This window comes from Pongo pygmaeus, chromosome 8 (genome assembly GCF_028885625.2).
Source record: "Pongo pygmaeus isolate AG05252 chromosome 8, NHGRI_mPonPyg2-v2.0_pri, whole genome shotgun sequence".
Taxonomy (NCBI): Eukaryota; Metazoa; Chordata; class Mammalia; order Primates; family Hominidae; genus Pongo; species Pongo pygmaeus.
The window spans coordinates 88,684,910-88,699,744 of NC_072381.2; the positions used below are offsets into that span (position 1 = coordinate 88,684,910).

Here is a 14,835-nt window from a genome sequence, read left to right on the forward strand (position 1 = left end):
TAATATTTTGCACACACACCTTTTCCAGCACTCAGAAGATTTACTCTTCTGAGTGTTCTTCTAAGTGCTTCTGGATCTACCTGGACATATTAGCCAGTGTCTGTGGTTCATTTGATAAATAATTCCTTTATTGTTAAAGCAGAGACAGTACTTCCTCATTTGGGCCATTCTTGGTCTTGAACATAATGATTGGTCTAGAAGTCACAGAGAAGAAAAAAATTGGAGGAAGCTGTGCACAATTTGAAGTATCAACCTCAGATGAGGTGTTTATGTGGTCTTCAGGGGAGGAAAGAATCTTGGTTTAGTGAGGTGTGAGCCACCCAGATGTTTGAAACCCAGAGTTCAGGGTCCTACTCCTTCCCTGTGAAGGTTCTGACTTTTCCACAGAAGGCTTGCTGGTGCTTTCAAGTGAGGCTTCTCTACTGTTCTGCTATTCTTATAAACAGGCACAAGGTCTGATTTTTAGTTCAATGTCCTTTAAACTGCAAAAGGAGAGGGTTGCTTTAAATGGTGTTATAGAGATCTTGTGACGTTCACACCATGTCCTGAGATTTTGATTGACCAGTTGAAGCTTTTTTAAAAGTCATTTTTTCCTTCAGATCACTGACAATACTTATAACTACCAACTCCACAGTCATTATCATTATCATTGTCACTATCTCAAATTCTGGAAATACTGCATAAGACATACATAACCTTATATGTTTATGCCATCCCAATTCACATAGGGGATAATCTTGGTCATTGTGATGTTATAAAATGCCAACTGGTCTTGATACCAACTGGCCAACAAGCAATTCAACTCCAGCATCCCATCTGAAGGTTCTGCTCCCCACACCATAGTACCTCTGGTGTCCAATGGCTTACTGTGGATTCTCCAACAGAAAATCTGGACACAAAATATTCATGTATAAATATTTTTTGAGAAGTACAGATAACAGTGATAAGGAAGTGAGAAAGTGAGGCAAAGAAGAGAAGGTAGCCAGTAACAAGATTGCTATTAAACCAGCAATCATAAGGAGAACTGAAACTTCACTCCAAGGGCAAACTCTAGAAAAAGATGCAAACTCATGCATCAGAGTTATCTCTCCTGATAGTTTTAATTGTCCAGTTCCTGAGAGGTTATGGAACTGGAAAACATATACACTAAATCCTGAGAGTAATTAACTGCCATGTTGGGCAATGGGCTGCCAAGTTTTTGGATTTTCTTGCCTCCAGCCGAAGCAAGTAGTCAAATTCCCTCTGTAAAATCTGACAGAAGGGCATTGAGTCAGGTTGTAGATACTGATGGCAGCAGTGGCCCATCTGGAGCAGCCACTGCAAAGACACCAGCTACAGCAGAGGAGGTATGACCAGGGCTACATGCTCCAGGGAGCCGGTGGGAGCAAGGAGCAGGCAGGAACCTAACCCCCTTCCAAGTTGGCAGGATGGGAGCCTTGCCATCCTGGGTGTAGCTCCAGCTGCCCAGCTATGGCTGCAGACCTAGGCATCTCTGTGCTATCAGGGATCCAGGAAGCTCTCCTGCCCCCACAGAGTCGGAAGTGCCTGTTTCCCCTGCCTGACTTCTTCCAGCTCCTGGCACCCCTTCCAATTTTGAAGCAAAGTTCATGCCGAGCCCAGGTGCTGTCACAACCAGGCTGGGTGTGTGTGTGCTTGGGTTGGTGCTGACATGCCAGCCCCCTGCCACCTCAGCCTCCTGTGAACTTTGGGCACCAATGAACGTGGGAGGGAGGCCAAGAGGGGACAGAGGGCTGCTCACTGTGGGCCTGCAGGCACTCCTCATGATAAACAGCCTGGGCACCATGAACAACATGATTGATGGCAGCAGGAGACAGGCTCCTGGGTGGAAAGCGGGGTGTCCCTGGTGAAGCCCCACCTTCAAGCCAGGGATGTCCTGAAACCTGGGGACCAGCCTATCAGTTCCGGTGGAGTCCGTGGCCCAGAGTGAAAGCTTACGGTGCTTTTACCGGGCCTGCCCACGGCCACCCGTGGACCAATCAGCATGTACTTCCTCCTTTCTGAGCCCATAAAAACCCTGGAGCCGGCCAGCCTCACACAGACATCAAGACTACCAGCTGCAGGAAGGAGATTTTGTCTTCCTGTCTGCCGGGACCACCTTCTGCAGAAAGGAACTACCCATTCCAGGTCTTCCCCCTGCTGACAGCTGGAGACTCATGGGGATAACTTGCCTATGGATAGGAGCTACACACTTCGGTCTCCTGAGAGCCGTTCTGTTGCTCTGTAAAGCTCCTCTCCACCTTAACTCTCCAGCTGTCCGCGTACCTCATTCTTCCTGGATGTGGGCCAAAAACTCGGGACCCAACGAATGGCAGGAATGAAAGAGCGGTAACACAAACAGGGCTAAAACCCTGTTTAGCTGCCACCGCACTCACCATGTGGCGAGCAACAAAAAGGAGAGAAGAGTTGCGGCCCTTCAGGGAGCCCTTCATCCAGACGCGGGTGCTCACAGCAGAAGCCTCTTGCCCTGTATCTGATTCAATCAAAGGTTTGCTGGGAGAGGGCGCCTGGAGCTACGTGTCCCGCCACAGCAGCCAGCGTGCGTGGCTATGCACAGTGACAAGACCCCGCACTTGCTCACTCATGCACCCCTCGCTGCTCTGAGCCTGGCTTGCCCTGGCAAAGTGTCGGATTTAGCCCAGTAGCATGAGCCAAGCACAGCCTGCCAGGTCGAGTGGGTGATACAAACACAGCTAGTCCGAGCAAAACTCGGGCAAAGGCGCCACCACCCACAGAGGCTTCTGGCTGGAAAAGCAACACCCTTAGGATCCAGTGACAATACCAGGAGGTGGAAGTTGGCCAAAGCGTACCAAATGCTCTGAGGGACATGCATAGGACACTGACAAGTTTTGCTACACCAAGAAAACAAGGTAATAAAGTCTATAACAGGGGCATGTGCAAAAAATATCAGCAAAGGAGAAATGCTGAAGTTGACTGATGAAGGAAGAATACAGGTAAGAGAGAAGTTGAGGAATTGGAATCTGTTAGGGAAAGTTAGTTGTATAAGTAAAGGCACAGAGAAATGAGAGTGTGACATAGCATAGTTACAATAAATAAGACATACCATGTCATAAACACTTTTCTATACCATGTTGTAGAAGGTGACAGGGGAGCCACTAAAGGGTCTGAGGCATGGCAACATCTGATTTGTATTTTATAAAAATTACTCCTGATATATTGAAATGGGAGATTCTAAATCCAGAAGCCAGAACTAGGAGGCAATTGTAATAACCCAGGCATATGAGACTTGAACTAATGTAATCGTCTTTATTAATGATAATTAAGTTATATTACAGTTGTCAGTTTAAAATGCCACATTGCTGAAAACTGAAAAACTTCATTTAGCCATATGTATATTAACTATTCAGTTAAAAACAAACAAGCATTGAAATTATTTACAAAAATGATCTTTCCCATTTTCTTAATTTATTTAGCTTGGAGAGATAAAGCCCATATGGAATATATAACTAAAAACACACAAGTGGACATCAACATGATGATTAGTTTTTAGTTAAATTTCTTTTCCTTTTTTTCTTATTTTTTTTCCCACTTTTCCTAGTGGTTCTTTGTTCTTGAATTATTGTGTTAACCTTTTTGTTGTCTCCTGGTTCTTAAATTTGATAAGAAATGGCCTCTATAATTTATTTCAGTTTTTAAAATTGAAATATGGACCTTAGCCTGGTCTTTAGGCAATAACTTGTTTTCATAAAAACTAAAACGATGTTGAAAGTAAAAAGGAAGAGGAAAATATCCAAGGCAGGCTGCATCCAACTGATTCTGCACAGTGTAATGTTTATAGGATGGAATTTTGATGCTCATAATGGTCCTCTGTTGCTACCTAATGATAATTATATCATATATTAATTTCACTAAATTACTCATGCTCTGCTTGTAAAATTTAATTTTAATTATCATCAAAAACTATTGAGACTTAAAACCAAGATACCTATTGTTAATTACTATACTGAATTTGAGTTATCAGCTTTGTGTTTATATTCTATTGATATTTTAATATGAATAATCCAATATTTGAATTAAAATGCTGAAGGGAGTTTTCATTTACTTTTTTTTTTTTGAGACAGAATCTCACTCTTGTCACCCAGGCTGGATGGAGTGCAGTGGAGCGACCTGGGCTCACTGCAACCTCTGCCACCCAGGTTCAAACTTCTCCTGCTTCAGCCTCCTGAGTAGCTGGGATTATAGGCGCCCTCCACCATTCCCAGCAAATTTTTGTACTTTTAATAGAGACGGGTTTATGCCATGTTGGCCAGGCTGATCTTGAATGTCTGACCTCAGGTGATCTGCCTGCCTTGGCCTCCCAAAGTGCTGGGATTACAGGAGTGAGACACCACACCCGGCCTCATTTACTTTTTAAAAGTAGTGTTGTAGTAACAAATAATAACTAAGGAATACTTTTGAAGCAAATTTATGGATTATACCTAGCAAAAAGTTTTATCCAGCATATTAAAAAATAAACTACCAATCAACAATTTTTAATGTTTATCTTTTTATTCACAAGGTATCATATTATACCTTTTGCGTTTAGAATTGAAAACTATAACAATATGTATGAAAAGATGTACTCAAAACCTAGTAAATACAGCAAGTATATACTCTATGTCAAGTGTCAAATGGGTGATATAAATTCTTTACCACAAGGAAAAAGAGACATTATAATAGACTGAGGTGGCCAGGTTAGGGTTCATGAGAAAAGCAGTTTGTTCCTGGTTCTTTTCAACGTATTAGTGAAATCTTTGTTGGAAATTTAAAAAAAAAAGGAAATAAAAACACCAGCCAAAAAAATGTAATATGAAATATAATTCAGCTGAAGAAGCAATTTGAGGACTCTAAGTGAGTATTCTGACAATAATGGAAGAGCTGTTTAAAGGAGTTCTGGAAAAATGATTAAAAATACATTGAGTTCAGATGGGGCCTAATGAAACAGTGAATGATATGAAGACTTAGTCAGTGTAATATTTTGCCTAGTATCCTTCAGAGTATTTCACAGGAGATAGAATCTAGAGGATCTGTATGCATATCTTGACTGTGGACCACAAGCAGACAAATAATTGATCTTTAGAATGAGTCTCAGATATGAGAGGCCTCTTACTAGAGGCCTCATACTCAACTGCAGAACTCTCAGATGATCCCAAGTCTTTGGGGGAGCAGATGCCAGTAGAAGCCCCCAAATGCAGTCATATTCTGATCAAATTTGCAGGCCTGGTCTTGGACCCCTCAAGTCTCAAAGGAATAGGCATTTGCCACTTGGGAATATATAACAGCAGAGCATGATATAACTTCTGTGAAGGTCCATTCAGCCTTTAGATAGACTGACTCTAAGCCAGTCTCCTAAATCTGTGTCCGGCTTTCCAGCCACTTACCTTTAAAAGCCTGTTTTATACTGGACCATGACTTCTGGACTCACCACACAGGGACCCTAGACTTCTCATCTTACCTAACAACCCTCACCTCTTATGCTCCTTACCTACTTTAATGAGACAACCACTCCCTGGTCACTTGGTTCATCCTGTCACTAGATCACATGACTCCATGAATCCAGACCCAGCATCCCAACAAGATAGAGAACTTAATGAACAGCTTAAAATATGGGCCATGGAATAAAACTACCTGAGTTCAAATTTGACTTGCCAAAAGAACTAACGCAATCTTGGATAACTAATTTAGCTTCTCTGGGACTGGATTTCACTATTGCAAAATGGAGATAATAATAGAATTCGTCTCAAGTAGTGATTTGAAGGATTAATACATACATGTAATATATGTACAGGTTTAAAATAAGGAATGGAGCTAATATGCACTTAATTTTTATTATTTATTATAATTATGTTAAATACTAAATAATTTATAAAGTATGGCTACCTATGATATTATAGAAAGTAATATTTTTTACAATACTATGAACTAAATGCAAACAATTGTTTATGATTTTTCAAAATACAGTAGTTGCACTGTTGCATTTGCCTAATATTACCGTATTTAGAGAACATTTTAATGGAAGTACTGTTCTTAAGAAAGTATAAAATCTTAAGTTGATGAATGATTCTCTTCTACTGCGTCACTACAAACATAGTCAGTCAGATTGTAAACAGCGTTTATCCTTTTTAAGTGTATTAGCCAAAGCTTTTAATAACAAATGTACAAATCAACGTTTAGTACATGAACATGTATATGCATATAGTCACATTTGTAGGATATTTTAGAAATGTAAAGGAAATGAAAGATATTTGTTATTATCAAAATAGAGCTCATGGTTGCGATCCTGATTTTTGTATTTTTGTTTAGTCATCTTAAAATAAGTCCATCTAGTGGGATATGTGGAACTTGCATTGAAAGAAGCATATTGGATAGACTGACAGCTCTAATAAAAAATCAATAATAATGACTATCAATTTTTGAATTCTTACAATGTGCCATGAACTATTCTAAATGCTTTGCATTGTACATATTTGAATTACTTACAAATGTTTGGTCTTAACCACTATACTATACGGGATTCTCCAATGACCATGCTTCCTGTGACTTGCTCATACGTATGTGAACTGGAAAACATACAAACATGTGTTAGGTGGCTATCAAAGTGTTATTCCTGGAAAAGCAGCAACAGCATCAGCATCAGCACCAATGGGAACGCCTTAGAAATGCAAACTGCTATGCTCTATACCACAGAGATTGAATCAGAAACCCTGGTGTTGGGGCCAGAAATCTGTGTTTTAGTGAGCTCTGCCATTGATTCTGGTTTATACTAACCTGTGGCATGCACAAGCGCACGTGTATATGTAAGAAAGAGAGAAAAAGGAAAAGGGAGATAAAGAAATATTATGTGTTAGAGGAAAAACATAAAATTCTTTTATGTATTATGTATTTACTTATTGTTATATAAGATAAATAGGTTAAAGCTGGGTCTGTTGTTGGGATTATGCATAATTATTATTGTATTGTTATTGTTACTGTGCATGCTCCCAACAATAGACCCAATTTAGTCTAAACTAGTTACTTTACATAACAATAATAAATAAGTCAATTTCTTGTCAAATGTTCATGTTTAAAAGTGGCATAATGAAAATCATTTTCATTTGTAGCAATATGAATGGAAACGGAGGTTATTATGTTAAGTAAAATAAGTCAAGAATAGAAAGACAAATATCACATGTCCTCACTCATAGGCTGGAGCTGAAAAAGTTGTTCTCGTGGAAATAGAGAGTAGACTGATAGACACCAGAGGCTGAGAAGAGTGGTGGTGGTGGAGGATGGGGCTGACGAAGAAAGTTGTTACAAACATACTGTTAGAAGAAATAAGTTCTGGCCGGGCATGGTGGCTGATGCCTGTAATCCCAGCATTTTGGGAGGCCGAGGCAGGTGGGTCATCTGAGGTTGGGAGTTCGAGACCAGCCTGACCAACATGGAGAAATCCCGTCTCTACTGAAAATATAAAATTAGCCGGGCATGGTGGTACATCTCTGTAATCCCAGCTACCCAGGAAGGCTGAGGCAGGAGAATAGCTTGAACCTGGGAGGCAGAGGTTGCAGTGAGTTGAGATTGCACCACTGCACTCCAGCCTGGGCAACAAGAGCAAAACTTGGTCTAAAAAAAAAAAAAAAAGAGAAAGAAAGAAATGTGTTCTAATGTTTGATGGCAGATATGGTTTGGTTGTATCCCCAACCATATGGTTTGGGTATATGACCGATATGGTTTGGTTGTATCCCCACCCAAATCTCGAACTGTAGCCCCCATAATTCTCACATGTCGTGGAAAGGACCAGGTGGGAGGTGACTGAATCATCAGGGCAAGTCATTCTCATGCTGTTCTTGGGATAGTGAGTAAGTCTCACAAGATATGATGGTTTTATAAATGGGAGTTCCCCCGCACATGCTGTCTTGCCTACCACCATGTAAGCCAGGACTTTGCTCCTCATTTGCCTTCTGCCATGAAAGCAGGCCTCCTGAGCCATGTGAAACTGTGAGTCAATTAGACCCCTTTCCTTGATAAATTACCCAGTCTCTGGTATGTGTTTATTAGCAGCATGAAAACAGTCTAATACAGTGAATTGGTACCAGTAGAGTGTGGTGCTGCTGGAAAGAGACCCAAAAATGTGGAAGCAACTTTGGAACTGGGTAACAGGCCTGGGTTGGAACAGTTTGGAGGGCTCAGAAGAAAATAGGAAAATGTGGGAAAGTTTGGTATTTCCTAGAGACTTGGAGGGCTCAGAAGACAGGAAGATGAGGGAATGTTTGGAACTTCATAGAGAATTATTAAATGGCTTTGACCAAAATGCTGGTAGTGATATGGACAATAAAGTCTAGGCTGAGGTGATCTTAGATGGAGATGAGAAACTTGTTGGGAACTGGAGTTAAGGTCACTCTTGCTATGCAAAGAGACTGGTGGCATTTTGCCCCTGCCCTAGGAATCTGTGTAACTTTGAACTTGAAAGAGATGATTCAGGATATCTAGCAGAAGAAACTTACAAGTGGCAAAGTGTTCAAGAGGAAGCAGAGCATAAAAATTTGAGAAATTTGCAGCCTGATGATGCAGTAGTAAAGAAAAACTCATTTTCTGAGGAGAAATTCAAACTAGCAGTGGAAATTTGCATAAGTAATGAGAAGCCAAATGCTAATCACCAAGACAATGGGGGAAATGTCTCCAGGGCATCTCAGAGACATTCATGGCAGGCCCTCCAATCACAGGCCCAGAGGCCTAGGAGGAAAAAATGGTTTCCTGGGCTGGGTCCAGGACCCCTCTGCTGTGTGTATCCTCAGGACTTAGTGCCCTGTATCCCAGCCACTCTAGTCATGGCTAAAAGGGGCCAAGGTATAGCTCAGGCCATGGCTTCAGAGGTTACAAGCCCCAAGTCTTGGCAGCTTCCACATGGTGTTGATCCTGCAGGTGCACAGAAGTCAATAACTGAGGTTTGGGAACCTATGCCTAGATTTCAGAGGATGTATGGAAATGCCTGGATGTCTAGGCAGAGTTATGCTGCAGAGGCAGAGCCCTCATGGAGAACCTCTGCCAGGGTAGTGCAGAAGGTAAATGTGGGGTGGGAGCCCCCACACAGAGTCCCCACTGGAATACTGCCTAGTGGAGCTGTGAGAAGAGGGTCACTGTCCTCCAGCCCCCAGAATAGTAATCCACTGACAGCTTGCACTTTGGGCCTGGAAAGTTGCAGACACTCAACACCAGCCCATGAGCCCATGAAAACAACCAGGAGTGGGAGCTTTACCCTTCAAAGCCACAGGGGTGGAGCTGCCCAAGGCTGTGGAAGCCCATCTCTAGCATCAGCATGACCTGGGTGTGACACATGGAGTCAAAGGAGATCATTTTGGAGCTTCATAATTTGACTTCCCCATTGGATTTTGGACTTGCATGGGGCCTGTAGCCCTTTTGTTTTGGCCAATTTCTCCCATTCAGAATGGGTATATTTACCCAATGCCTGTATCCCCAGTGTATCTAGGAAGTAACTAACTCACTTTTGATTTTACAGGCTCATAGGCAGAAGGAACTAGCTGTGTCTGAGATAAGACTTTGGACTTGGACTGTTGAGTTAATGCTGAAATGAGTTAAGATTTTGGGGGCTTTTGGAAGGCATGATTGGTTTTGAAATGTGAGGACATGGGATTTGGGAGGGGCTGGGGATGGGATGATTTGGTTTGGCTGTATCCTCATTGAAAATCTCACCTTGAATTATAATCCCCATGTGTCAAGGGAGGGGCCAGGTGAAGATAATTGAATCATGGGGGCAGTTTTCCCCACACTGTTCTCGTGGTAGTGAATAAGTCTCTCAAGATCTGATGGTTTTATAAATGGGAGTTCCCCTGCACAAGCTCTCTCCTGCCTACCATCATGTAAGGTGTGACTTTGCTTCTCATTCACCTTCTGCCATGATTGTGAGGCCTCCCCAGCCATGTGGAACTGTGAGTCAATTAAACCTCTTTCTTTTATAAATTATCCAGTCTCAGGTATGCCTTTTTTAGCAACATTAGGACAGACTAATACAGCAACTGTAGTTAGCAGCAATGTGTTGTATATTTTCAATTGGCTTGAAGAGAGAACTTGGAATGTCCACACACAGAAGTGGTAAATACTCTAGGTGATGGACACCCCAAATTCCCTGATTTGATTTTTACACATTCCAGCAAAATATCACATGTATCCCATAAATATGTACATATATTATATATCAATTTAAAATGGCCTAATTCCAACAATAGACTTGGATGTGCCTCTCAGAATCTTATTTATTCCTAAAAGCAAATTGAAGGATTTCCTGGGAATAATTTATGCTAATGTGTAACAGTCAGACAGATGAATCTGGTCTCATTATAAACCTGATGTCATCAGAAGTAGGAGAACATGATGCAAAGTTCAACATGGTTTCTGTCATTTTCATTTGTTTTCTCAACTAATGTTCTGTGAATTCAATCATCAGTCTGGGTTAGAAAGTAAGAAGATAAAGATCTATTTCAGTAAATTCTGTCTAAGATACATGATCGTGAGAAAAACTTCTTTGTACTTACTTAAAATAATTCAGCATAAAAGAAAAAGAGGTGGCCTTTTACTTCAGCACACTTACCACACTATATGCTTTAGTGCATTTCTGTATGTGCGACATGGGTGGATGGAGGTTGAGGGGAGGGAAGTGGAGATAGGAAGGCTTTCAGCTAATATCAGAGGTGTCTAGCCTTCGTAGGAGTATCTCACTGAGGAGTTTGCTAAGGTCAGAATATTCAAGTTTAAGGACTAAATTATTTATCTCTGTTTTTCATAGCAACCCTGGGCATAAATGCTTGCACAAATGCATTAGAAAAGGCACACTTGGAAACTATACTGCCTGTTAAGATTAAACAATGTTCTCAGCATTGTATAATATAGAGTAAGCTGATTCCCAGTAAACTTCCATGTAATACCTTGTAGAAATTTTTCTACTGAACTGACTTCTTTGAGGTCTAGGTAACAAAAATAGAACCATAAGTCTACAACATGTTCTTCCAGTTCTAAATAAGAGGCTGAATTTATTTAACTTAAAACACAAATGTATTCCCAATATGAGACCTGCATGCTAAATCTTAGCTAAGATATTGTAGGAATGCTTCTGTCTTAAGCACTTAAAGAAATTTTAAAATCATTAGTAAACTACAGTGTTTGGAAGGGTAGTGATACAGTCATTAAAAAAATGATGTTTCCTTCAACTATACAATTTATATTAAACAAAATAAATCTGAACCTCAGTGGCCTGACTCTGATTACTATAGTTGTCTCCCTGTGTGGGATTCTAAAAATAAAATGAAGGTGGAGAGCATTATGGTGATTTCTTATTTTTTATAGCTCAGTATGACACTCAACAGTGCCTGAAACTGTAATACTTCTTTTTTAAGTGGGCTGCAAGTGGGGAATTTCATGAGTTCTCTTTTTAAGCCAAACTACGTAATGCAAACCCTGTAACTCATTCTGATAAAGAAAAAAAGCCCACACAATTTGAAAAATTGGTTATGTCGATGTAAATGTGCGACATAATAATATTTACAATAGAAATCTACCTAATGTCTGTGACTATTTTTGAAATGTCATGTTTCAGATATTCAATTAGCAGCTCATAAATAGATTAGAAAATTTTAAGAATATATTTTTACAATATTTATTTAGGGCCTACCCCTTTAGCAATGTTTAGGCTTAATATCAGCTAGTAGAAAAATACACATTATTGTGTGTGTGTGTGTATGTGTAAATATTTATAGTTGTGAAATCCAGCTATACAATGAATGATATCTGTGCTACTTTATGGTCACAAATGACCACTGTGCTGTTAAATGTTATCTTTATCTAAGTCACTTTACTGCTCTATTGGTATTGGATCTCTCTCTGTCTCTCTTTTTTCTTGAGATTCTACTACCTGCTTGCTGCTAGTTTTCATGTTTAAGCACATCTAATTCTGTCTTCCCCTTATCTGTTTGCTCCTTGAACTTTGGATTTTGAAAGTATCATCTAAGTTGCCCTTTTGACTCGAAGCATTCCTTTTTTATCAATTGCAATTACATTAAAGCCGACAGCTTTACTTATATTGAGATGCTTATTTTCCTTCTACTCCTTTAAGCTGCAGCCTCAAATAGACATATATCTGTAAAATACTCACTTGAATTTCCGGAAAGCATCTGAATTTCAACATTTTTAAGATTGAAGTCTTGTTTTTGTCTTCCCCAGAAAGGGCTCCTTCTGAATTCTGTACCTCCATTAACTATTCCCCAAGCCAAATGCTAAGGAGCCACCTAAGTCTCCTCTTTCTCTCTCACTCTCCATATCCAAGTAATCACCAATATTGATCATTTTACATGTTACAAATTTTTCTCACATTCTCTCTCTCATAACAACCATAATCAGGCTGTTATTATTTCTCATTTGAACTATTGCTACAGCCTCTGAGTTAGTTATTCTGATACTGGTCTTCACACTTTATAATTATCTGTGATGTAAATTCTGGAATTATGTCTCTAACTAACAAATAACTTAAGTACACAATATGGTTATTATTACTCACAGAACAAATAAAACACAGTACCCACCTCACACTATTACTTTGACAACTTTATCTCTAGTCATACTCACTTGCTCACGATTGCTAATATATGTCTATTTGCATCTGTTTATACCCCCACCTTGATTTTCTTTTTCTCCATTTTTTAAAGATAACTCAGATACTTGAAAATTTAACTGCTATAATCTTTTCCAGAAAATCTTCTGTGAACTTTCCTATACCCTTGGTGTTTTCTATTCATGGTCTCATATAATACTGTGTACAAATTTTGATAATAATTGCTAGAGTATATCTATGTTGTCTATTTATCTAAACATCTTGAAAGTAGAGATTAATGTTAGAAATTTCACTGCATAGCCCAACGCTTGGCTTAGCCCTTGCATAACATATGTACATATGTGAAATGAAACTAAATTTAATGACATAAAATTATCTAAAACTAAAGTTTTGTAATGAAGATTCCTAAATATAAAAAGAGAACCTGTAAAGTATATGTCAGCATCTAAACATACATATTTGTCTTACCTCACAAGCATACAAATACATAAATAAGTTCTCTTGAAAAATAGAGAAAAAGCTTTGATATTGGATATCTGTCCACTTTTAGAATTTCAGTATGTATAAGAGTATACTTACATGTACTAGTCTGTTCTCACACTGCTAATAAAGACATACCTGAGACTGGGTAATTTATAAAGGAAAGAGGTTTAATTAACTCACAGTTCCACATAGTTAGGAAGGCCTCAAGAATCTTGCAATTATGGTGGAAGAGGAAGCAAATGTGTCCTTCTTCACATGGGGGCAGGAAGGAGAGGTTCAGAACAAAAGGGGGAAACGCTCCTTAGAAAACCATCAATCTTGTGAAAACTTAGTATCATGAGAACAGCATGGAGGTAACTGCCCTCATGATTCAATTACCTCCCACTGGGTTCCTCCCACAACACATGGGGATTATGGGAACTAAAATTCAAGGTGAGATTTGGGTGGGGACACAGCTAAACCATATCATTCTGCCCCTGGCCCCTCCCAAACCTCATGTCCTCACATTTCAAAACACAATTATGCCTTTCCAACAGTCCCCCAAAGTCTTAACTCATTCCAGCATTAACCCAAAAGTCCAAGTCCTAAGTCTCATCTGAGACAAGGCAAGTTTCTTCCACCTAATAGCCTGTAGAATTAAAAGTTACTACTTCCTAGACACAATGAGGGTACAGGCATAGGATAAACACACCCATTCTAAATGAGAGAAATTGGCCAAAACAAAGGGGCTAAAGGCCCAATGCAAGTCCAAAATCCAAGAGGGCAGTCATTAAACCTTAAAGTTTCAAAATGACCTCCTTTGGTTCCATGTCTCACATACGAGTCATGCTGATGTAAGAATGACACTCCCATAGCCATGGGAAGCTTCAACCCTTTGGTTTTGGAGGGTACAGCCCCCCTCCTAACTGCTTTCACAGGCTGCCATTGAGTGCCTGCGGCTTTTCTAGGCACATGGTGCAAGTTGTCGGTGGATCTACCATTCTGGAGTCTGGAGGATGTTGGACCTCTTCTAACAGCTTCACTAGGCAGTGCTCCAGTGGGGACTCTGTGTGGGGGCTCTGACCACATGTTTCCTTTCTGCACTACCATAGCAGAGGTTACCCATGAGGGCACCACTCCTATAGCAAACTCCTGCCTGGACATCCAGGCATTTCCATATTTCCTCTGAAATCTAGGCGGAGGTTTCCAAACCTCAATTCTTGACTTCTGTGCACCCACAGGACCAACACCACATGTAAGCGGTCAAGGCTGAGGGCTTGCACCCTCTGAAGCAACACCTGGACCTATACATTGGCCCCTTTTAGCCACGGCTGGAGCTGAAGCAGGCAGAACATGGGGAATTATGTTCTGAGGCTGCATAGTGGGCCCTGGACCTGATGCATAAAACCATTTCTCTCCTAGTCCTCTGGGCCTATGATGGGAAGGGATGCTGTGCAGGTCTCTGATATGCCCTGGAGACATTTTCCCCAACGTCTTGGTGATGAGCATTTGGTTCCTTGTTATCTATGCAAATTTCTGCAGCACACTTGAATTTCTCCCCAGAAAATGAGTTTTTATTTTCTATCACATCATCAGGCTGCAAATTTTCCAGACTTTAATGCTCTGTTTTCTCTTGAACCCTTTGGCACTTAGAAATTTCCACAAGATACCTTAAATAATCTCTCTCAAGTTTAAAGTTCCACAGGTATCTGGGGTAGGGGCAAAATGCTGCTAGTCTCTTTGCATAGCAAGAGCAA

General features: G+C 40.4%; 1 protein-coding gene across 4 annotated transcripts in view; it reads left to right on the plus strand.

Moving 5' to 3' along the window:
• PCDH15 (protocadherin related 15) overlaps positions 1-14,835 on the plus strand; it is a 1,016,126-nt gene that overhangs the window by 752,765 nt on the left and 248,526 nt on the right. The window lies entirely within an intron of this gene.